Source organism: Staurois parvus, unplaced genomic scaffold, assembly GCF_062004578.1.
Source record: "Staurois parvus isolate SC_StPar_1 unplaced genomic scaffold, SC_StPar_1.0 ptg000279l, whole genome shotgun sequence".
In the NCBI taxonomy this organism is placed as follows: Eukaryota; Metazoa; Chordata; class Amphibia; order Anura; family Ranidae; genus Staurois; species Staurois parvus.
This window is the reverse complement of record NW_028318075.1, coordinates 181017-204267: the sequence shown is the minus strand read 5'-3', so window position 1 is coordinate 204267 and position 23251 is coordinate 181017. Positions and strand designations below refer to the sequence as shown.

General features: G+C 41.6%; 1 protein-coding gene and 1 long non-coding RNA gene across 2 annotated transcripts in view; one reads left to right on the top strand and one right to left on the bottom strand.

Moving 5' to 3' along the window:
- Positions 1–23251, bottom strand: part of KCNA7 (potassium voltage-gated channel subfamily A member 7) — a 129580-nt gene that overhangs the window by 55913 nt on the left and 50416 nt on the right. The gene's annotated exons all lie outside the window — the stretch shown is intronic.
- LOC149458712 (uncharacterized) overlaps positions 1266–23251 on the top strand; it is a 61788-nt gene continuing 39802 nt past the window's right edge. Inside the window, exon 1 of the long non-coding RNA XR_016313389.1 lies at positions 1266–1419. This is a non-coding gene — a long non-coding RNA (uncharacterized LOC149458712). The remainder of the gene's footprint in view (positions 1420–23251) is intronic.

Below are 23251 nucleotides of genomic sequence, written 5' to 3'. Positions count from 1 at the left end.
GGTCCCGCTGAGCACCTAGCAAGGACCTCATGCATGTTTTCCATTAACTCCTTGCTCTTTCTCTGTCCCGTACCATGCGGCTAGGTTGAGGGTCTCCATAACGAGAGTTTGGTCCCGGTTGCTATAGGAAACCGACCCCTGGGGAGGAGGCCAAAGCAATGACTGCCTCGCTACTGGAGGACATCTCACTATGCCCAGGTACCATGCTTCACAACAGGCTGCTATTTGCTTGACTCCAGACCTTGGTTACCTATGGCAACTGCTCTTCCTTACTGATGCTGAGCTAATCCCTTGTAACTGACCTGCTGCATACAGCTTTGTGCTTTACCTGATCCAAGTTCATTTAGCTGCCATTTGAGCCTTCATGTGCCCCTTTAAGTAACTTCAGACCAGGCTTGGTGAATGGATTAACAAACTTTACTGAGCATTGAAGCACAACAACATGTCTCCACATTTACAGTCTAGTGCAAAATATCCCTAACTGTCTGAGATGTGGTTGCCCAGGCATACTTTCTACAGGTGATAGTCCATTTCTGGTAGAAGTCTATGACTTGGCACTCTCTGGAAAAAGTCGGTTTCTTCAGGTGGACCGCAGGGCCCAGCCGTCCCCCTCTGCAGAGTGGTGTTACAGCATCTCCAGAACAGGCTGACAAACCAAAGGACAGAACATAATCCCACAACTCATGTTTGGCAAGAGGCAGAAGTGTCCAGTTTCCAGTCTTCCCCCACTTATATTAGCAGCACAGGACAGGTAGGCTGGGTCCTGAAAGCCTGGGAAATGGAATGGAAAGTTTTAACCCCTTCCCCTGCCTGGAGCAGCCACCACTGACTGAGCTACTATAGGAACTTACCTACAAAAGTATATTTTTTTTGCTGTAAAAAGAAAGGTATTTTGTTAAAAACGGGAAGTATTTCAACAATTTCTAAGCCACATATGCAAAGTTACATACCTCAGGCAGCTTCACTGTAATAAGCATTCAGATCACAAAGAAAGAAAAAAATCCCTGATTACCACCCCCCCTTCCCCCCCAGGGTAGTACAATGTCACTATGGTATGTTCTGATAGCAGTATGTGTGTGTGTGTGTATATGTGTATATATATATATATATATATATATACACACACACACGCGCGCGCGCACGGTGTTCAAGCCAAGCCAGAACTTAAAATTTTACAGGTGTAAAAAGGGATGCTAGAGCAGCGGTACTACATGCAGTAGTAATTAGCAAGTGTGTCTTATTACTGATAGGTGGCGCAAATGTCGTGGGCCCATCCAGAGAATGTTAATCAAGATTGCAGACAGCAGTGTTAGTGCGGGCATAGAACAGTGTGTGGTGATGAAGCAAACGAAGGTGTAAAACCTGAGGATATCTACAGAAGACTTCAAGCGCAGTACGGTGATGAAACGCTTAGCCACAGTAAGTCATTTGAATTGTGTAAACATTTCAAAGATGTCCTTACATCTGTCAGTGACAATCCCGGCCGTGGTGGTTCCCAGCCCACAGCAGTCATTCCTGTGAACATTCAGTGTGTGAAATGCATGATCTTGGATAATCAAAGCATAACATGTTGTGAAATTGCACACAAGAGAAATCTTTCTGTGGGAACGGTGAACACAATGATGACGAAGTGAAGCAGGCTATAAGGTGTACTGACAAATCTTTTTATGCCAAAGCTTTACAGGCATTAGTTAAATGCTGGGATAAGTGTATAAATGTAGAAGGAGAGTATGTAAAAAAATAAATACCATTTCCACTCCTTGAAATTTGTTCTTTTATTATATAAACTGAAAAGTCCAGGTTTGACCTGAATGTATATACATACTGCTCAAACAAAATAAAGGAACATTTTTTAATCAGAGCATAGTATCATGTCAATTAAAATCCTAGGATATTGATCTGGTGACTTAAGTAACAGAAGAGGTTGTTAATTAGTTTCAGTTGCTTTGACGTTAATTAAATTAACAGCAGGTGCACTAGATGAGCAACAATGAGACAATCCCCTCCAAAACAGGAATGGTTTTACAGGTGGAGGCCACTGACATTTTTTTCCCTACTCATCTTTTCTGCTTTTTTTCACTAGTTTTTAACTACTTGCACTTGTGAGGATTTACCCCTCTTAATGACCAGGCCTCTTTTTGCTACTCGGCGCTGCACTAATTCAACTGATAATTGCGCGGTCATGCAATGCTGCACCCAAACGAAATTTACGTACTTTTTTCACACAAATAGAGCTTTCTTTCGGTGGTATTTGATCACCTGTGCGCTTTTTATTTTTCACGCTATAAACACAAAAAGACCGGAAATTTTGAAGAAAAACTATATTTTTTACTTTCAGCTATAAAAAATATATAGTAAACTCAAAGTTAGTTATAAATTTAGGCCAAAATGTATTCTGCTACATGTTTTTGGTAAAAAAAATCCCAATAAGTATATATTGATTGCTTTGTGTGAAAGTTATAACGTCTACAAACTATGGTATAGATACTTCAATTTATGCCATTTTTATGCTATACAGTGCTGCGCTAGTTTAACGGACAATTGCGCTGTCTTGAAATACGGTACATAAATGAAATTTATTTCCTTTTTTTCACACAAATAGAGCTTTCTTTTGGTGGTATTTGATCACCTGTGCACTTTTTATTTTTGGTGCTATAAACAAAAACATTTTTGAAGAAAAACATTTTTTTTTTTAAAAATAATATTTTCTTATTTCGGTCATAAAAAATATCCAAAAAAAACTAAAATTTCATCATAAATTTAGGCCAAATAGTATTCTGCTACAAGTTTTTGGTTAAAAAAAATTCCAGTAAGTGTATATTTATTGCTTTGTGTGAAAGTTGTTAGCTTCTACAAACTATGGCATAGATAATGGAATTTACACAGCTTTTACTTTCTGACTGTCCATCACATTTCTTGAGGTGCTAAAATACCAGGATAGTACAAACACCCTCAAACGACCCCTTTTTGGAAAGTAGACACCCTACGCTATCTGCTGAGAGGCATATTGAATCCATGTAAGATTTATTTTTTTCCACAAGTTTCTGGAAAATGACAAAAACATTTTTTTTTTGTTTTTACACAAAGTTGTCATTTAAATTATTTATTTCTCGCACAAGCCATGGGTATATGTGGAATTACACCCCAAAATATATTCTGTTACTTCTACCGACTATGGGGATACCACATGTGTGAGACTTTTTGGGAGCCTAGCCACATACAGGAGCCTGAAATCCAATGACCACTTTGAAACTTCCTCATTTCACTTCCTCATTTCACTTCCTCAATACCTATCGCAGTTTCAAAGGCCCTTACATGCCAGGATAGCACCAAACCCCCCCCCCCAAATGACCCCTTTCTGGAAAGTAGACACCTCAAGGAATTTAAAAAGAGACATGGTGAGTATTTTGCAGATCTCATTCTTTCTCACAAGGTTTAGAAATATAAAAAAAAAATAGAAAAAATATGTTTTTGTTTTTTTTCTTAATTTTCCAAAAACTTGTGGCAACAAATGAGCTCTGCAAAATACTTACCATGCTTCTTATCAAATTCCTTGGGGGACCTACTTTCCAAAAAGGGGTCATTTGGAGGGGTTAGGTGCTATCCTGGCATTTCAGGGCCTCCAAAACTGTGATAGGTAGTCTGGAAGTGTAATGAAGAAATAAAATCCTTTAAAAGCCTGAAGGAGCCTATTGGATTTTGGGGTCTTGTGCTTGGCTAGATTGCCAAAATGTCTCTCACATGTGGTACCCCCATACTTGGGAGAAGTAGCAGAATGTATTTTGGGGAGTAATTCTACATATACCCATGGCATGTGTGAGCAGTAAATCATTTAAGTGACAATTTTGTGTAGAAAAAAAAAAAAAATTTTGTCATTTTTCAAAAACTTGTGGTAAAATAATAAATTCTTCTATTGATTCAACATTCCTCTCAGAAAATAGTTTGGGGTCTCTACTTTCCAAAAAGGGGTCGTTTTGGGGGGTGGGGGCGTTTTATTCCCAGCATTAGAAGTTTATGCCACACATCACTCACTCTTCTAACCACCTGAAGATCAAGCCTTTTCTGACACACTTTTTGTTCACATGAAAAAAATCAGTATTTTTTGCTAGGAAATTAATTTAAACCCTCAAACATTATATATTTTTTTAAAGCAGACACCCTAGTAAAAAAAATGGTGGGTACTACAATTTATTATGACACATAGTACTCACGCAGCGATTTTTCAAATGCAATTTTTAAAAACAAAATACACTTTTTTTACTTTTAATGCACAAAAACACACTATATTGGCCAATTATTTGGTAATATATAAAAGATGATGGTATGCCGAGTAAATAGATACCAAACACGACATGCTTTAAAACTGCGCATGCCCCATGCAATGGCAACAAACTGCATACATTTTTAATATCCATAGGCAACACTTTAAAAGCTACCATTTTAGATTTACAGAGGAGGTCTAGTGTTAGAATTACTGTCCTTGATCTGACGTTCACGGCGATACCTCACATGTATGGTGCAACCGCTGTTTACGTACTGGCACAGGGTCAATTCTTTTGTACACAGGTGTGCATGCATGGGAGGGGCAAGTTTTTTTTTTTAGTTATTTTGATTTTTTTTATTATTTTTACACTGTAACTTTCATTTTTTTTTATCACTTTTAATGCTATCACAAAGAATGCAAATATCCCCTAAAACTTCAATGGGCATTGTCATATATTCTTTTTTGAGAAATCTGGGGTCTATCAGACTCTGGATATCTCCTCTGCCCTTACATTATCTAATCAAACCAAAATCGGTGTGATCAGATGCTTTCCCAATTTACAAATGGCGCTGTTTATATCCTGCGAAACTGAAGTGATGAAATGCTCGTAGCTTCCGAATTCTTAGATGATTGGCACCGCTCTGGTCTCCAATTAGCAGCTCTATGGTCAGCTGGCAGAAACACTGGCTGCATTCTCAGGTTCCCCCGATGGCACGGGACTCCCCGAGAAGGCCGTGGAAGGCAGCGGGGGAGGGGGGCATAATCTCCCACTGCTTGTAAAAGCAATCCTGCAGCTAATTAGCCATTAGGATTTCTTTTACATGAAAGCCGATCGCTGGCTGAAAAAAAGGATTCCAGGATGATGCCTGCAGCTGTAGGCATCATCCTGGTATAACCAAAGTCCAGTGATGTACCAGTACATCGCTGGTCCTTGTTGGGTGTATATGCTATGTTCTTTTTTTTTGTATGCAGCCTGTGGACTGAATGAAAAAAAGAGAAGAAATCTCTGCCAGAAAAAGTGTGTGGTATGCCCACCATTAGAATATACCGCCCTGCATCCACCCACTTCTAATGGTGGGCACACATTAGGTCACAGTTTGCCACATGCGCCAGTTCCAAGATTGTACAAATGTCTAAATAGTGGCACACTTGAATAAAAATTGTCCACGTATAAGTGGTACCCCATATGGAAAAAGGATGACACCAAGTCCCAAACTATCTTGCCACTGCTCCCCATGTAGTCTGGGCATCCGGGGGGCTCCACGCGACTATCTATTCCCTCGTAAATCCGAAACGTATAAGTATAGCCTGTTGTCTTCTCACAGGTCTTCTACATCTTGTCCCCATATCTGGCAGGCTTGCTGGGGAGAAATTGTTTGAATGCAAGGTGGCCAGAAAAATTAATCAGGGACTCATCAACGCAGATTTTTTGCTGGGGAGTATAGACATCTGCAAATTTTTGGTTAAGGTGATTTGCGAGGGGCTGAATTTTGTGGAGCTAGTCAAATTCAGGGTCACCCCAAGGATGACAGAGTGTATTGTCGTTGAAATGCATAAAACACATATCTATGCCTGGCCATGGCAGCAGAGAACACGGCATATGATGATTCGGGTCTGCGGACCAATACAACCGCAATTCATTTCTTTTAGTGATGCCCATGTTGAGGTTTAGCCAAAAAAAATTTAAATTCGGAAACCCTAATGAGTTTCTATACGACTGGTCTGGCAAGGTTTGAATTTGGGTTGGCGGCGATAAATTGTTGTGCATAAAAAATTACTTTGATCCACAATCAACGCATTCAGATATTCTGTGAAAAACATCTCCAAAAATCAAGGAGATATGTAAAAGACCAAGATGTACTAGACCGCTGGTACTCGCCAGTTCACCAAAAGGTAGCGCGGCACTAGTACTGGCATTCTGCTGCATATGAGAGTCATCAAAATTTACCGGCAAGTGCTAACAGAGATCAGGCCTGATTCTGTGAACACTGAGGTTTTGTGTGCAATGTATCAAGTGACAGTGACCTACTGACACTGCACTTGCTGGGGGAGAAGTGGGGGCTAAGCGTAGGGGCTAAACGCAGGGGCTGATCCCGCTAACGCTGCATTTTTAAGGACGCTATACTAATGTGAACGCTGGTATAGTGCTGATCTGATAAAAGATATTGATCCGTTCAGACACTATACTAGCAATGGAGGTTTATTGTGCATGAGCGTGTTCCTGGAAACCAAGGGGTTAAATGTGATGACTGGTGTACTGACAGGCAATCTGACGTTATCTGGGAGGGGCGTGAAAACCACCGGAGCGCAAATCATGTATATATATATATATATATATATATATATATATATGTGTGTGTGATTTTGCGCACCCATGCCGCCCTGTAGCAGTATTTCTGCTATAGGGTGGTCAGGAAGCGGTTACTGAAGCAGTTTGTGTTAAGGTGCTGCGTTACTTTAACTGACAAATGCGCGGTCATGCAACACTGCACCCAGATTAAATTTACATCCTTTTTTTCCCACAAATTGAGCTTTATTTCGGTGGTATTTGATCGCCTGTGCGTTTTTTATTTTTTGCGCTGTAAAAAAAAAAGGCTGACAATTTTGAGAAAAAAAAACAATATTTTGGACTTTTTGCTATAAAACATGTCCAGTAAAAAAAATGTAAAAATCAAATTTCATCATAAATTTTGGCCAAAATGTATTCTGTGACATGTTTTTGCTAAAAAAAATCCCAATATGTGTAAATTAATTGGTTTACGTGAAAGTTATAGCATCTACAAATGGCAGGAAAGATACTGGGATTTTTTTTTTATACTAATAATGGTGGCGGATCAGCGACTTATGGCGGTGATCAGCGATTTATGACAGTGATCAGCGACTTATAGCGGGACTACAGAGAACATTTTGACACTGGGGGGGAACTGACATCCCCAGTGACACCAATACAGTGATCAGTGCAAAAAAAAAAACACTGCCACTGTACTAATGGCACTGGGGAGGAAGGGGTTAACTTTTTTTAGACAATGAAAGGGTTAACTGTGTGAGGGGAGTGTTTTACTAGGGGGCGGGGGTGTGTACTTCACAGGAACACACTGATCCTGAGAGATAAACTCCGCTCTCAGGATCAGCATGTTAGGAGCTGACAGGGAGCAGAGCTGCATTGTAAACAATGCAGCTGTGCTCTGTGTCACCGTTTGCCAGCAATCGCTGGGACCCAGCGGGTAATGACTGGCCGGGACCCAGTGATTGACACCCGCTGCCGCGATCAGTGAGACTGGTAGGGCGGGCACGTGCCTCGTGCGCACCCCCTACCTGTTTTGCAAAATGACGTTTTAAAATGTGATTTTGCCCAGCGGTGCCACCTTGTGGCCGTTTTTCTACAGTGGCTGGACGGCAAGCAGTTAATTTGGCTTGGGTCAGTGTCATTACTGGTAGCCTGAGGCGATACCTGGACCCTACAGAGGTTGCACAGGCACTTCAATACATGCCATTGCCAGAAGGTTTGCTGTGTCTCCCAGGACAGTCTCAAGAGCATGGAGGAGATTCCAGGAGACAGGCAGTTACTCTAGAAGAGCTGTACAGGGCCGCAGAAGGTCCTTAACCCATCAGCAGGACCGGTATCTGCTCCTTTGTGCAAGGAGAAACAGGATGAGCAGTGCCAGAGCCCTACAAAATGACCTCCAGCAGGCCACTGGCATGAATGTCACTGACCAAACAATCAGAAACAGACTTCATGAGGGTGGCCTGAGGGCCCGACGTTCTCTAGTGGGCCCTGTGCTAATTGCCCAGCACCATAGAGCTCGATTGGCATTTGTCATTAAACACCAGAATTGGCAGGTCCGCCACTGCGCCCTGTGTATTTCACAGATAAGAGCAGGTTCACCCTGAGCACGTGACAGACATGCTCAGGGTGAACCATGGAGAAACCATGGAAAATGTTATGTTGCCTGTAACATTGTTCAGCATGACTGTTTTTGTGGTGGGTCAGTGATGGTCTGGGGAGGCATTTCCATGGAGGGATGCACAGACCTTTAAAGGCTAGACAATGGCATCCTGACTGCCAAGAGGTATCGGGATAAAATCCTTGGACCCATTGTCAGACCCTACGCTGGTGCAGTGGGTCCTGGGTTCCTCCTGGTAAACAACAATGCTTGGCCTCGTGTGGTGAGAGTATGCAGGAAGTTCCTTATAGGATGAAGGAATTGATACCATTGAATGGCCCCCATGCTCGACTGACCTAAATTCAATAGAACACATTTGGGATATCATGTTTCGGTCCATCCGACGCTACCAGGTTGCACCTCAAACTGTCCAGGAGCTCAGTGAAGCCCTGTTTCAGATCTGGGAGGAAATAACCCAAGGACACCATCCGTCGTCTCATTAGGAGCAGGCTCCGACGTTGTCAGGCATGCATACAAGCAGGTGGGGGAGATACAAACTACTGAGTACCATTTTGAGTTGCTGCAATGAAATTTCAGCAAAATAGACTAGCCTGATGCAATTTTCATTTCCATCAAACGATGGGGCATCTTTACGTTCCTAACACATTACCCAGTCCATATCAGTGTAGATATCCAGCATGATATTTTTCCCCATTGAGATCTGATGTGTTTTCAAAGTGTTCCTTTACTTTTTTGAGCAATGCATATATATATATATATATATATATATAATATACACACTATATAAAAGTATTGGGATGCCTGCCTACACACTTGAACTTTAATGGCATCCCAGTCTTAGTCCGTAGGGTTCAATATTGAGTTGGCCCACCTTTTGCAGCTATAATGGCTTCAACTCTTCTGGGAAGGCTGTCCACAAGGTTTAGGAGGGTGTCTATGGGAATGTTTGACCATTCTTCCAGCAGCGGATTTGTGAGGTCAGGCAATGATGTCGGACAAGGAGTCCTGGCTCACAGTTTCTGCTCTAATTCATCCCAAAGGTGTACTATCGGGTTGAGGCCAGGACTCTGTGCAGGCCAGTCACGTTCCTCCACCCCAAATTCGCTCATCCGTGCCTTTATGGACCTTGCTTTGTGCACTGGTGCGCAGTCATGTTGGAACAGGAAGGGGCCATCCCCAAACTGTTCCAACAAAGTTGGGAGCATAAAATTGTCCAAAATGTCTTGGTATGCTGACGCCTTAAGAGTTCCCTTCACTGAAACTAAGGGTTCAAGCCCAACCCCTGAAAAACAACCCCACACCATAACCCCCCTCCACCAAACTTTATGCTTGGCACAATTCAGTCAGGCAAGTACCATTCCCCTGGCAACTGCCAAACCCAGACACGTCCATCGGATTGCCAGACACAGTAGCGTGATTCGTCACTCCAGAGAACACTTCTCCACTGCTCTAGAGCCCAGTGGCAGAGTGCTTTACACCACTTCATCCGACGCTTTCCATGGCAATGGGTGATGTAAAGTTTGGATGCAGCTGCTCGGCCATGGAAACCCATTCCATGAAGCTCTCTACAAACTGTTGTTGTGCTAATTAGAAGGCCACATGAAGTTTGGAGGTCTTTAGCTATTGGCTGTGCAGATAGTTGGCGACTTCTGCGCACTGTGCGCTTCAGCATGCGCTGACACCTCTCTGTCATTTTACGTGGCGTACCACTTTGTGACTGAGTTGGTATTGTTCCCAGTTGCTTCCACTCTGTTATAATACCACTAACAGTTGACTGTGGAATATTTATTATATATATATATATATATATACACACACATACATACACACACATTTGTTTTCATATACTGACACCAGAGCAAGTCCAGTGTCACTATGGTGACATTGTACGGCTGTGGTGGTGATCGTGTACAATGGCTTGCTGATCTGATATCTCTGATGGTGGTTATCATGTACAATGGCTGGCTGATCATTATCTCTGATCATTGCCACAGCAGTACAATGTCACCATATCTGTGCTGTCCATCAGTATCCCTAATCACCGCTGCACCAGTCAGTATTCCTAATCGCTGCAGTCCACTCGCAGTGTCCCGAATCCCCGCCACACCAGTCACTGTACCTAATCAACATTGCCACCCACTCAGTGTCCCTAATCAACATTGCCACCCACTCAGTGTCCCTAATCACAGCCACACCAGATGTATTGTCCCTGATCACCGGTACACCAGTCATATTGTCCCTAATCACCTCCACACCAGTCAGATTATCTCTGAACACCGCCATACCAGTCATATTGTCCCTAATCCCCACCACACCAGTGTCCCTGATCACTGCAAAGCCAGTTAGTATGCCTCTGATCACCACCACACCAGATACTGTGTCCCTGATCACTGCCCGTCCCATCATATTGTCCCTGATCACCATCACCCCAGTTACAGTGTGCTGGATTACCACCATACCACTGCAGTGTTGCCTCTGCCTGCCACCTGTGTTAACCATGGCCTGTTTTGTTGACCATGTCTCTGCCTGTGGCCTGAACTGACCAATCTGCACATGCTGATTACATTCCTGCAAGACACCATAGACTTATAGGAACTGGGATTGCAATAACTGATGCTACACTAAGCTATATTCTCTGACCTCTCCTACAGAAATGACCATTACAGCACAATTGGTTTTGACACAATTGTTTGCTTTGTGTGATACATAAACAGAGGTGGCTCTCTAATTAGGCCAATTAAGTGGTTGCCTAAGGTCTCATGCTCACATGGGCCTCGTGGCCGCCTAATTTGCCTGACGCAGCTGGCTGGAAGCTTGAAAGTGAAAATGATTCGGCAGCTCTATAGCTGACGATCACTTTCACGGAGCCAGCAGTACAGTGCCTCCCCCTTCCGCTGGTGACCCTCCTCCTCCCATGGTTCCCTGGAACACATCTGCCAGCTAGGGGAGGGAGAGCGCTGTCAGACCAAGGCAAAACCATGCCTCAATCTTGCATGTAAACAGTGAAACCAGAAGTGATGTCACTTCCGGTTTCAGATTCACCCTTTCCTTGCCAGTACAGCTAGGGAACACATCTAACCAAGCTGATCTGTGCTTGGTTTGATGGTGTGAAGAGCAAGGGGGACATTGGGGCCTATTAGACCCCTAATGTCTGCATAAGAGTGCCTGTCACCTACCCAATGCTATCACATGGGTTTATTAACCTCTTGTGATAGCAAGCAAGTAAAAATAAATAAAAAAGTTTTAAAAATTAAAATGATAAAATATATAATTGTTTTTTAAATTGCTGTAACTCCTGTTGCCCCGCACACCTGCACAAATGCAAATGCATGCCCAGGGCGTGCATGTGTATGTAAACCTCGGTCACACCACACGTGTGACATGTCTCCATGAATGTCAGCATGAGAACAATAAATCTAGCACAAGAGCTCTTAGTTAACTCTTAACTGATGAGCTGTATAGGTTTTTAAAGCATCATCTATGGTGATTGTAGTTTCTGGCGATATTGCGGGCACACGCAATTTTAAGACATGGAATGTCTGGTATCTACAGTGGGGCAAAAAAGTATTTAGTCAGCCACCAATTGTGCAAGTTCTCCCACTTAAAAAAATGAGAGAGGCCTGTAATTGGCATCATAGGTAGACCTCAAGATTTTTGGCTCTCACAGACCTTCTTCTTTAAGAGGCTCCTCTGTCCTGCACTCATTACCTGTATCAATGGCACCTGTTAGAACTTGTTATCAGTAAAAAAGACTCCTGTCCACAACCTCAAACAGTCACACTCCAAACTCCACTATGGTGAAGATCAAAGAGCTGTCGAAGGACACCAGAAACAAAATTGTAGACCTGCACCAGGCTGGGAAGACTGAATCTGCAATAGTCAAGCAGCTTGGTGTGAACAAATCAACTGTGGGAGCAATAATTAGAAAATGGAAGACATACAAGACCACTGATAATCTCCCTCGATCTGGGGCTCCACGCAAGATCTCACACCGTGGGGTCAAAATGATCACAAGAACGGTGAGCAAAAATCCCAGGACCACACGGGGGGGCCTAGTGAATGACTTGCAGAGAGCTGGGACCAACGTAACAAAGGCTACCATCAGTAACACACTACGCCGCCAGGGACTCAGATCCTGCAGTGCCAGACATGTCCCCCTGCTTAAGCCAGTACATGTCCGGGCCCGTCTGAAGTTTGCTAGAGAGCATTTGGATGATCCAGAAGAGGATTGGGAGAATGTCATATGGTCAGATGAAACCAAAATAGAACTGTTTGGTAGAAACACAACTTGTCGTGTTTGGAGGAGAGAAAATGCTGAGTTGCATCCAAAGAACACCATATCTACTGTGAAGCATGGGGGTGGCAACATCATGTTTTGGGGCTGTTTCTCCGCAAAGGGACCAGGACGACTGATCCATATACAGGACAGAATGAATGGGGCCATGTATCGGGAGATTTTGAGTGCAAACCTTCTTCCATCAGCAAGGGCATTGAAGATGAAACGTGGCTGGGTCTTCCAACATGACAGTGATCCCAAACATACCGCCCAGCCAACGAAGAAGTGGCTTCGTAAGAAGCATTTCAAGGTTCTGGAGTGGCCTAGCCAGTCTCCAGATTTCAACCCCATAGAAAACTTTTGGAGGGAGTTGAAAGTCCGTGTTGCCCAGCGACAGCCCCAAAACATCATTGCTCTAGAGGAGATCTGCATGGAGGAATGGGCCAACATACCAGCAACAGTGTGTGCCAACCTTGTGAAGACTTACAGGAAACGTTTGACCTCTGTCATTGCCAACAAAGGATATATAACAAAGTATTGAGATGAACTTTTGATATTGACCAAATACTTATTTTCCAACATAATTTGCAAATAAATGCTTTCCAAATCAGCCAATGTGATTGTCTGGATTTTTTTTTCTCATTTTGTCTCTCATAGTTGAGGTCTACCTATGATGCCAATTACAGGCCTCTCATCTTTTTAAGTGGGAAAACTTGCACGATTGGTGGCAGACTAAATACTTTTTTGCCCCACTGTATTTACTTGGTGCAACCTCATCTTTTATATTTTAACCAAAAATGGATATTCTATTGTGTGTTTTTGCACTAAAATTCATTTATATCAAATATCATGTGAGATAAAAATGTGCAAATATCACCTTTTTATTCTACGGAGCCTCTTATTTCAGAAAATTTATAATGTTCTGGGGGTTTAAGTAATTTTATTGCCAAAAATTTAGATTTGTACATGAATGCTAATATTTAAAAAAAATTATCTAGAGCCAAATTTCTTAACACTGCTGTGCACAGGCAGCGTTAGGAGCCCTGTCACACTCACCTCTCGCATAACCTAAGACTTCTGGAGCTTCCACCACCAGCACGTCACCCCTCCCATCCACCGCATGAGGATCCCAATCTGGGAAGGCCTGCTGTGTAGCTGACGGATGGACGGACAGATGGATGGGCATGAGTGGGGCCTCATGTCTAAATTAAGGCCTCACAAAGCCTAGAGCCTCCTCTGTACAGAAGATAAGATGTCTGGTACATAATCAGTCTAGACAGTGAAAAAGTCTCACACATGTGGTATTTCCGTATTCAAGAGAAGTAGCAGAATGCGTTTTGGGGTGTAATTCTAAGTATGCCCATGCTATGTGTGATAACTATTTTATTAAATTAACATCTTTGTGTAAAAAAATTATGTTCTGTTTTTTTTTCGGATTTTCCAAAAATGCAGCAATAACATGAAGTCTTCAAAAGACTCACCATGCCTCTTAAAAAGTACCTTTGGGTGTTTACTTTCCAAAATGTGTTTCTAGTGTCCTGGTGCTCCAGGACAGGTAGTCAGGAAACTGGAATGTGTAATTTATGTCCCTAGAACGCCTGAAGGTGCTCCTTGGATTTTGGGCCCCTCTATATGGCTAGGCTGTAAAAAGAAAAAAAAAAGGTCTCACCCATGTGGTATCGCCATAACACATGAGGAGTAGCAGAATGTGTTTTGGAGTGTAACTCTAAGTATGCCCATGAAGTGTGTATGAAATATTTTATTAATTGACAAGTTTGTGTAAAAAAAATTAATTTCCTTTCCTACATTTTCAAAAACCTGTGGCAAAAAATTACATTTTTAAAAGACTCACTGTGCCTTTCAGAAAATACCTTGGAATAAATTTTTTCCAAAATGGGGTATTTTTTTGGGTGTTTCCACTGTCCTGGTGCTCCAGGACCACCAAAATGTGATAGGTAGTCAGGAAATTAGATACATAATTTACTTATAATTTCTGCTCCTTGAAACCCCAAAAGGTGCTCCCTGGATTTTGGGCCCATCTATGCATCTAGGTTGTGAAAAGTCTCACACATATGGTATCCCCATACTTGGGAGGCATAACAGAATGTGTTTTGGTGTGTAATTCTAAGTGTGACTATGCTGTGTGTGAGAAATAACTTGTTAAAATGCCAACTTTGTACATATTGTTTTGTTCAATTTTCAAAACATAATAATGACAAAAAACAAAAAAATATAACTTCAAAAAGCTCACATGCCTCTTACTAAATACCTTGGGGTATCTACTTTCCAAAAATGGGTCATATGGGGGGGGGGGGGGAGTTATTTGTATTGTCCTGGCTATTTTGAGCCTGTTAACTAGGTTACGTGTATATGTGAATACACCTTAATCACTGTAGGGGTGTTTACATATACACAGCTAGATCTTAGAGTTCTTACACAAAAGAGGTAGTTCTGTCTGCAATATACATTTATTGTTAGACTTACATAACATATACAAATTGCATGCAAAACAGTATTTACAACACAATGTACAATGTAAGTCCTTTGACTTATAAGATGTTTACAAATTACCCACAAAACCATATTTACAATACAGTGTACAATACAAGTATGAAGTTAATTTACCTCGCAACCTAAAGTCTGGTCATGCTCACTGCTATGTGTCCCAGCACAAAGAAGGCCCACAGCTTGGTGACAAAGTATTATAGTCCCCCTTCACTTCTGTACTACGGCTTATACAATGTTCCCTAATTGGTCACTGTACTTAGCAAATGTATAATGGGCACAGCCTGATTGGAGGATTCAAACACTCATGTGGGATGTGATAAGAGATAACAAAAGGGCAGACCTTTTAAGTGGAAAACTATTTACAACACCAATATGGAAGGTAGGAATAGTTTTATGCTGCCACACACTCATTGGTTTAAATAATGTAAAGTTTCATTTTAACTGGAATATAGTGCTGGCAGCTTATGTGCTTTACTGACCAGCACAGATTCTTATGCTATTTTTCACAAAATATTTTTCTGTAGCACCACCCTCTTCGGAGTTGCAAGAGATTTGGGTCCCCCTATAGTCCCCTATAGTCCTGCACAGCCAGGTATTACACATTTTCCATTTGGACTTGCATCATAAGACAGAAAACCAGCCCTTGAGCTTTGTTTTGAAGTTTTATTAGGGATGTAGAACTTGGATGGGGTAAGGGGTGTATGGGATGCCCAAGGGAATGGCAACTGAGGTTAATCTTCCTGAACTATATTACAAGTCCCAAAGTCAGAACTTCTCTTTTAGGAGAGCTCTCCAGCCTCTCCTGGTGTATCCCCCCCAGACCCCACATAAATCCCCTTCTTTATCCAGCTGTCTAGAGAAATCCCTGAGCAAGGGAGTCCAGGCTGCCACTTGAAACGTAACTGTAACGGAACCAACCCAGACTGCACTTGAGTACTTTCGTTAGACTACAGCTTCCCCGTCCAAACACCGACAGCAGAAACCACAGCTGACCATACAAGACTTGACGACTTTATTTGAACACAGATACAAGATATATACACTCAGGGGACAATCCCCCCTCCCTGCATAATGACACAGGGGGGACAATCTACATTTAGTAACAAAAGACACACAGGTATTCAAACTTCACACCAGCAAACAGTGCCATCAGGAGGGAGGGCTGCTGGAGACACCCCCCCACTAAGGTAATACACATAAACACATACATCCAATAATAGTTTGCTTCCAAGCCAGACAAACAATAGAACATTGGGATGCAGCCACACAACATCAAACAATCAACAACCCCCACTCATCTCCCAAACATGTCCACATAGTCTGAGACAAAGCCCACACAACACTAGGACAGATCACCCTGTACCCCTAATGGGCACAGGGTGATTTACACATAAGTGGGATATGGGGTCTCCCCACCTCTCCAAAGTGAGCTGGGTTCCATGGGCCCTAAATCCAAAGTGACTCCCGTCACAGTAACATTCCTGGGTGTAGAGCTAGTCAGGTTCCCCACCCAAATGCTCTCTCCCCTCTCTGGTCCAGGGGGTGTAGGAGTACTCACTGAGTACTTCTCGTATGCTGCTGTTGGGTAGGTGGCTGCTGCCAGGCCTATCAGCTGGGCCGCTCCTTCCCTGCCACCAGGTGGTCCTCTCTCAGGGGGCCAGTGAAGTCCACAGCTTTCTTCCCTTCATGATCCCTCTGTTTGAAGGTGAGCCTCTTCCAGTCTGGACTCCCTCCCAAGCTCCTGCATCTCAACCTTTCTTCTCCATCTTGCACCTGCTATTCTCCTCCAACTCTCTTCCCCTCTCCTGCTTCTAAGCCGGCTCCAACACTTTTAAGGGTGTCCCAGACCCTTGCAAAGCCTTTCCTCTGAAGCTCTAGAGCAGGGGGAAATTCCAGAGGGGCTGGCCTGCAGATCCTCTCAGCCCTGACCACAATTTGACCCCAGTCTGGCTATTACACCTGGACTGCTGCTCATCCCCTATCTAACCATTGGAGTCTAGCTCCCCCTGGCTACCTAGGAGGGCACTACATTTCTAATTATAATGTTATTTACATATGTTAATATACTCTTTATCTAACAGACCTCAAGAAATGAGATAGGCAGTCAGTACATCAGGACTGATTAATTTTCAAATATGTATGCCATAGTCTGTAGACTCTTAAACTTTTACACAGACCAAATAATTTATACTAATTTGGGTCATTTTTTCAAAACAAGTGTACAGTTTAGCTTAAAATTATGAAGAAAGATTATTTATTTGCCAAATTGTATAACAAATATGAAAAGAAAAATGTGTTTTTTGTTTATATAGCAAAAAAAAACCAAACAAACTAGTGGTGATTAAATACCACCAAAAGAAAGCTCTCTCTGTCTGAAAAAAATGATAAAAATTTTATTTGGGTACAGTGTTGCATTACTGAGTAATTATAATTCAAAGTTTGAGAGCTTAGTACTCAACAAGATGGCACTATACACTATTGTGAATAAATTCTTTCAACTCCTAAAGGGGTAGGGCTACACTGCAATTTACCATAAGAAAAATAAATATCCATCAGTAATGGAAAAGTAGCTTGCATTGATAGTGCTATTTTGTGCACAGTGGAAGGTTTACTGTATTTTACGAGGGTTACATTTCCAGCTGTCAGGATGTAGTAATAGATGTGAGTTGTAAATAGGCATTTCAGATACAGTTCTCAGCTCTGTTTCACTCATTTAGCCCCATGAACCTCAACACATTAAAGCAGACAAAGAATGAATGGCCATGATTTATGACAGCAGTGCTGTTTACATTAATAGTCAGTTAACACACCATACAAACATGCACTTCATGCTATAATTCTATAAAGTACTGTACTCACTGCTTACAAAACGTATAGTTGGTCTGTCTGCCTGAAAATACTGGTGGCCTGCCTCTCTTGTTGAGCTAATGGATTTAATATTTTCTGAGACACTGACCAGGAAGGAATATGCAGATAAAGCTTTCCTACTTCCCTGACCGCATTGTTCAAGATCGGTTACTTTAAAAGTACTGAACTCAGAGGATCATCATGACTAACAGGCAGCTAACATTTTTTTTAGATAAAAGCTAGCAATGCTAGTATATTTTTCTCAAATCCAATGTTTCTCACATCCAGGGGCGGACTGACAACTCACTGGGCCCCCGGGCAATAGGGGATCATGGGGCCCCTGTGTCCTTGCCCAAACTCAAAAACGCCTATGAAAAAGGTACCAGGGGCATCTTGTGGGGCCCCCTACTGACCCCGGGCCCTCAATAGGGGATCATGGGGCCCCTGTGTCCTTGCCCAAACTCAAAAAAGCCTATGAAAAAGGTACCAGGGGCATCTCATGGGGCCCCCTACTGACCCCGGGCCCTCGGGCAGTGCCCGAGTTTCCAAATGGTTAGTCCGCCCCTGCTCACATCTGTACTGAAGTAAGGTTGTATAATATTCAGTGTAATGTCCTACATACTTGCTGCAATTTTGAAAATTCGTTAACAGCAATACTAAAGTATATCAATACAATTTGGTTTATGGACTGTCAGTTGAGTCAGCATGCATCCTTCTTCATCCCAAATGAAATTATGTTGTGCCTAAGCAACTAATTGTGGGCAAGCCCCTGTGCTGTCAGGCAGGAATGGGGATATACCTAAACATATGGAAATTACAATGTTTAGGAGGCTGTAAAAGTGCTTTGAAACTGCTTTTCAGTAATGCTGCTGGTAGGCTGTTGCACCTTATGATGCCTAATAATAAGACTGAATTTTAGCTTACATTTTTAAAACAGAAGGTATTTACAACTCATCAAAAGCAGAAAAAACCCTCATTGTTTAATATATGGAGCATGTATGTTCAAAGGGATGACAGCATTCTGAATTGAAAAAGTCAAAATTGTCATGATATTGGAACAACCTAAACCAGGCATCAAACACAGGTGGAAAACATTTGTCGGGACTGTTTTAATTGGAACAAGATTTGTAAAATTATACACATACCCTGTGACCGCAATACGTTTTTTAAACTTTAAAAATTAGTTGGTTGTTTTTTGTTTGGACGGTTCACCAGCAGAAATGGCACAGATTTTAGAGTAAATAACTTCTAGCGTTAAATACATGTAACTTTCAAAAAAATCTCCTGATGACACATGAAAAGGTAATAGTTACTTGCCGACTCTAGCCACACATTACAATCTGATTGTGTTATCTCATTTAGATGTACCAACAACAGCTATGTAGTGTTAAGGGTTTATTCAAACAATCCATTTAATGTATAGCTAAGTAGCCCTTCAAATTAAACATTTTAAGTCTAAAGAAGATTGTACCATGAGATTGCAATGTACTGGTATGTGGTCAGTTTAAATATCCAGAGACTGAAAAGAATTACCTAAAGTTAGACCCTTTACACAGACCTGAAATTTCATTATTTTCTACATTAAGGGCATTTGTATAGTTGCCTATCAGTTAGTATGGGCGCAACATGAGTACAACTGGTACACTGGTCACTGATGTTTTTGGCTTTCTGCCATGGTTGAAGACAGGTACTGTAAGATGAATGCACTGACTGATGCTCAGGCAAAGGCAGCCACTCAAGGTTTCTGCCCATAAGAAGACATGCCAGGCAACCCTTGAAAAGCCTGCACTAAGGATGGGTGAATCTGCCCATGTTTAATTTATGGGGGGGGGGGGGGGTAGTTGAATCCTGGTTGACATTTGTGAAACATGAACTAAGCAGTGAATCCCATGGGGGACAAATCCTGCAGTTAAATTTTAGCCATTTTGGGGCCTAATAGGCAAACAATGGGCATAGGGAGCTGGCCACTACCACAGAGGATACTGACAATGCAAAAAAATTAAATACTATACAGCAGGGAGAGGGTTCTTTTAACACGTTTCTGCCTGGCCTGTAGCAATTTGACAGCTGAGCAGGACATTCCTCCTTCTGAGTGGACGTCATATGACATCCTGTCAGAAGGCACCGCTCACACAGCCATGCAGCGGTGCAATCTGTCACCGGCTGTGTCCATCGGACACAGCCTATGGCTGATCACTACATTGGTCTGCTGACAGTGTCGTGTAATCGATGTGACCAATCACAGCAGATTACATGACAATTGTAAACAATGGATGGCTTCCTTTTAATGCCATCCATTGTATACAATTGTGTTAATTGTTATTGGACACAGCAATCACATGGTACAGACAAGGCAAACCACAGCTCATCTGTGCCATGTGATTAGTTTTGGCTAATCACATCAAAAGTCACTGAATGAATCAGTTTCATTCAGTACAAATGGTATCTTATATCAATGAAAAACATTGGTGTAAGCAATTATGTGTTAAAAAAAAATATCCTGATAACTTCCCCAGAGTAGTACAGTTTTACTGTGGTAACACTGTATTGCTCTGGTCACAGTGTATTAGAAAGAAAATCGTAAAAAATTTAATAAAACACTAAAAATATTAAACAAAAATTTAAAAACCTCACCATGCCTCTTATTAAATACCTTGGACTGTATATTTTCCAAAAAGGGGTCCTTTGGGGGGTACTTGTACTGTCCTGGCGTTTTCAGGCCTTAAGAAATGAGATAGGCCCTCAGTAGTTCAAGATTGATCGATTTTCTTATATATACCATAGTTTATGGACTCTATAACTTTCTTACGGACTAAAAAAATATACACTGATTTGGGTTATTTTCACCAAAGAAATGTAGCAGAATACATTTGGCTGCAAATTTATGAAGAAATGTTATTTATTTGCAAAATGTTATTGTTTTTTTTTCTAAAAGTTCTGAATTTTTTTGTTTAACAAAAAAATAAAAAAACTCTGGTGATTAAATACCACCAAAAAATTATAAAAGTTTCATATGGGTATAGTGTTGCATGACCGCGCAATTGTCATTCAAAGTGCGACAGTGCTTAAAGTTGAAAATTGACCTGGGCAGGAAGGGGGTAAAAGTGCCCGGTATTGAAATGGTTAAAGTGGCATGGAAAAAACATCAATCAAAAGTTACATTCTTGGGAGATGCCCTTAAGCTGTATAAGTTGTTGTGGAACATTATGATCTTTACAGACAGTGTCAGTCACACTGTGTTCTGGTATCACATATTTTGGATGCGTTTGGTTGGATTTTTTAACTTTTACATTTAGTTTGGCTTAAATACAGTAGCATGCCAAACTGATTATTTCAACTTTAAAAAAAAAAAAAGATTTTATTAGGTAGTTTTGGCTGTGACACCTGATTTTTAGAAAATTGTGATAGGCCTGAATTCCCCAGTGAAAGTAGCAGCCACAACAGATCTAAAAGCTATAGGAAAGTTTACTCTTAAAAATTTAAATCTATAGCTCTTAACTTTGAACATGTTACCCAATGGCAAAAAAAGTTTAATAGTAAAGTTTGTGAGCTATAAAATGTCAACGCAGAAAACCACTTGAAAACAACAATTCCACATTCCTTTAATCCCATACCATTCCCATATTCCTGATTATTCAGACTTCAGATTAAAATTTACTATTTATACAAATTGCAGTATACTATTTAAGAGACAAGAGTCACAGTTTTTATTCAGTGGCTGTACAGTATTTAAAGCAAAAGTATGGGCTTTAAAATAAAACATACTTACCTCCATGCTGCAGAAAGTATGTGATGCTGCAGATGCCCCATGAATTTTAAGAATGAGAACTGAGTGAACGCATGACTGTTGATTACTCAGTTCTCTGTCTGCTCCGAGCAGAGAGCAGTGACTGACTGTCACTGCTTTCCACTCTGCTCCTCCAGTGCTCACTGGAGTGCCGGGCATGAGAGGGGGCAGGCACTGTGAGCTGAAAGGTGGAGGCTGCTTTCAATCAGGCAGCGAGGTGGATCCTGACAATATTGTCAGGATCATTCCAGAGCTTGATGCATCTCAGCCCCGTCAGCTAATAGCGGGCAATAGCCTGGACAAATAGGAGGACAAAAGTAACTGTACTTCTGTGATCTACAACTTTGGCCATACTTCTCTTTTAATCAGCTTTGTTGGGCTACAATAAAAAAGGAAGAGTTATGCCACAATTGCCACAGATATTGAACAGTGGCTGGGCAGTTAGGTGAAGGGTAAGGCAAGTTATTACTTGCAAAAAATTTGAGTGTATTATCTGAGGTAGTTTGTATACAGAAATAAACATTAGTATATCATTTGAGAGGCAATAGACACAAATATAGTACAGTGGCTGAACAGCTTGATTACATAAGAGCAAGAGATGAGGCAGGTTTTATCTTGCGTTTAGTACAAGGGCTGGACAGCTTCATTATATAAGAGGAAGAGATGAGGCAGGTTTTATTTTGTGTGAGGCACTAGATGGCAAGGTTATGGATGGTGTATATGTGTCACCTAGTTTCTTAGCATCCAAAGAACAGAAGTTGACCGCACTCCAATGGTCAGGGAAATCCAAACTTTATTGTGTAAAATCCATATCACAAAGACATCACAGTTTCTAAATACAGGATGTTGGTAACATTACCCCCACCTTACACTTGAAATAGAAATTATAGTTTTTATTTTAGAGGCAATAACCAAGATATTATTCAGTGGCTGGACAGAATGTAAGCAGCTTGTTTAGGCCGCAATATGAGAGGGAGAGACAAGGCAGGTTTTATCTTTCAATAAAAAAATGAGAATGTATTATCTGAGAGACAATAGCCACAAATATTTTTCAGTGGCTGAATAGTATAATAGCAGCTTGGTAAGGCCACAATATAATATGGAGAGACAAGACAGGTTTTATCTTGAATACATTTGAGTGTATTATTTGAGGGATAATAGCCATAAATATTTTGAGTGCAGGAGTACTGGAGGCCACAGATTTTGAGGCACAATGCAGTATTTTCCCTGCAGTAAACATTAGAAATTCAGCAGGTATAGTCCAGCTGCGGAAATATTGTGTGGCATCTTTACAGTGCTTGAACTCTGAAATAGGTTATAAACTTTGAGGCATAACACAGATATTACCCTGCAGCAAGTTTTAGAAATTCAGCAGCTGAGGACCAGCTGCAGAAACATTGTGTTGCACCTTTACAGTGCTGCAACACTGAAATAGGCCAGGAGAGCCTACGGATTCACCTCACTGTAACAAAGCTTACTGCTGCACTGAAGGCACACCTAGTAATTTATGGGGTCCACAATTCTGAGTGTTTCCACAGCAAACCTGGACCTGATGCAGTCAGCAATCATGCTGTTCAGGAGATGTCATATAGTGTTGCCTAACCTTATCCTGTGGTTAAAAAAGGTAGTGCTGAGGCAATTTCTGCCATTGTGGTTCGTCTTTT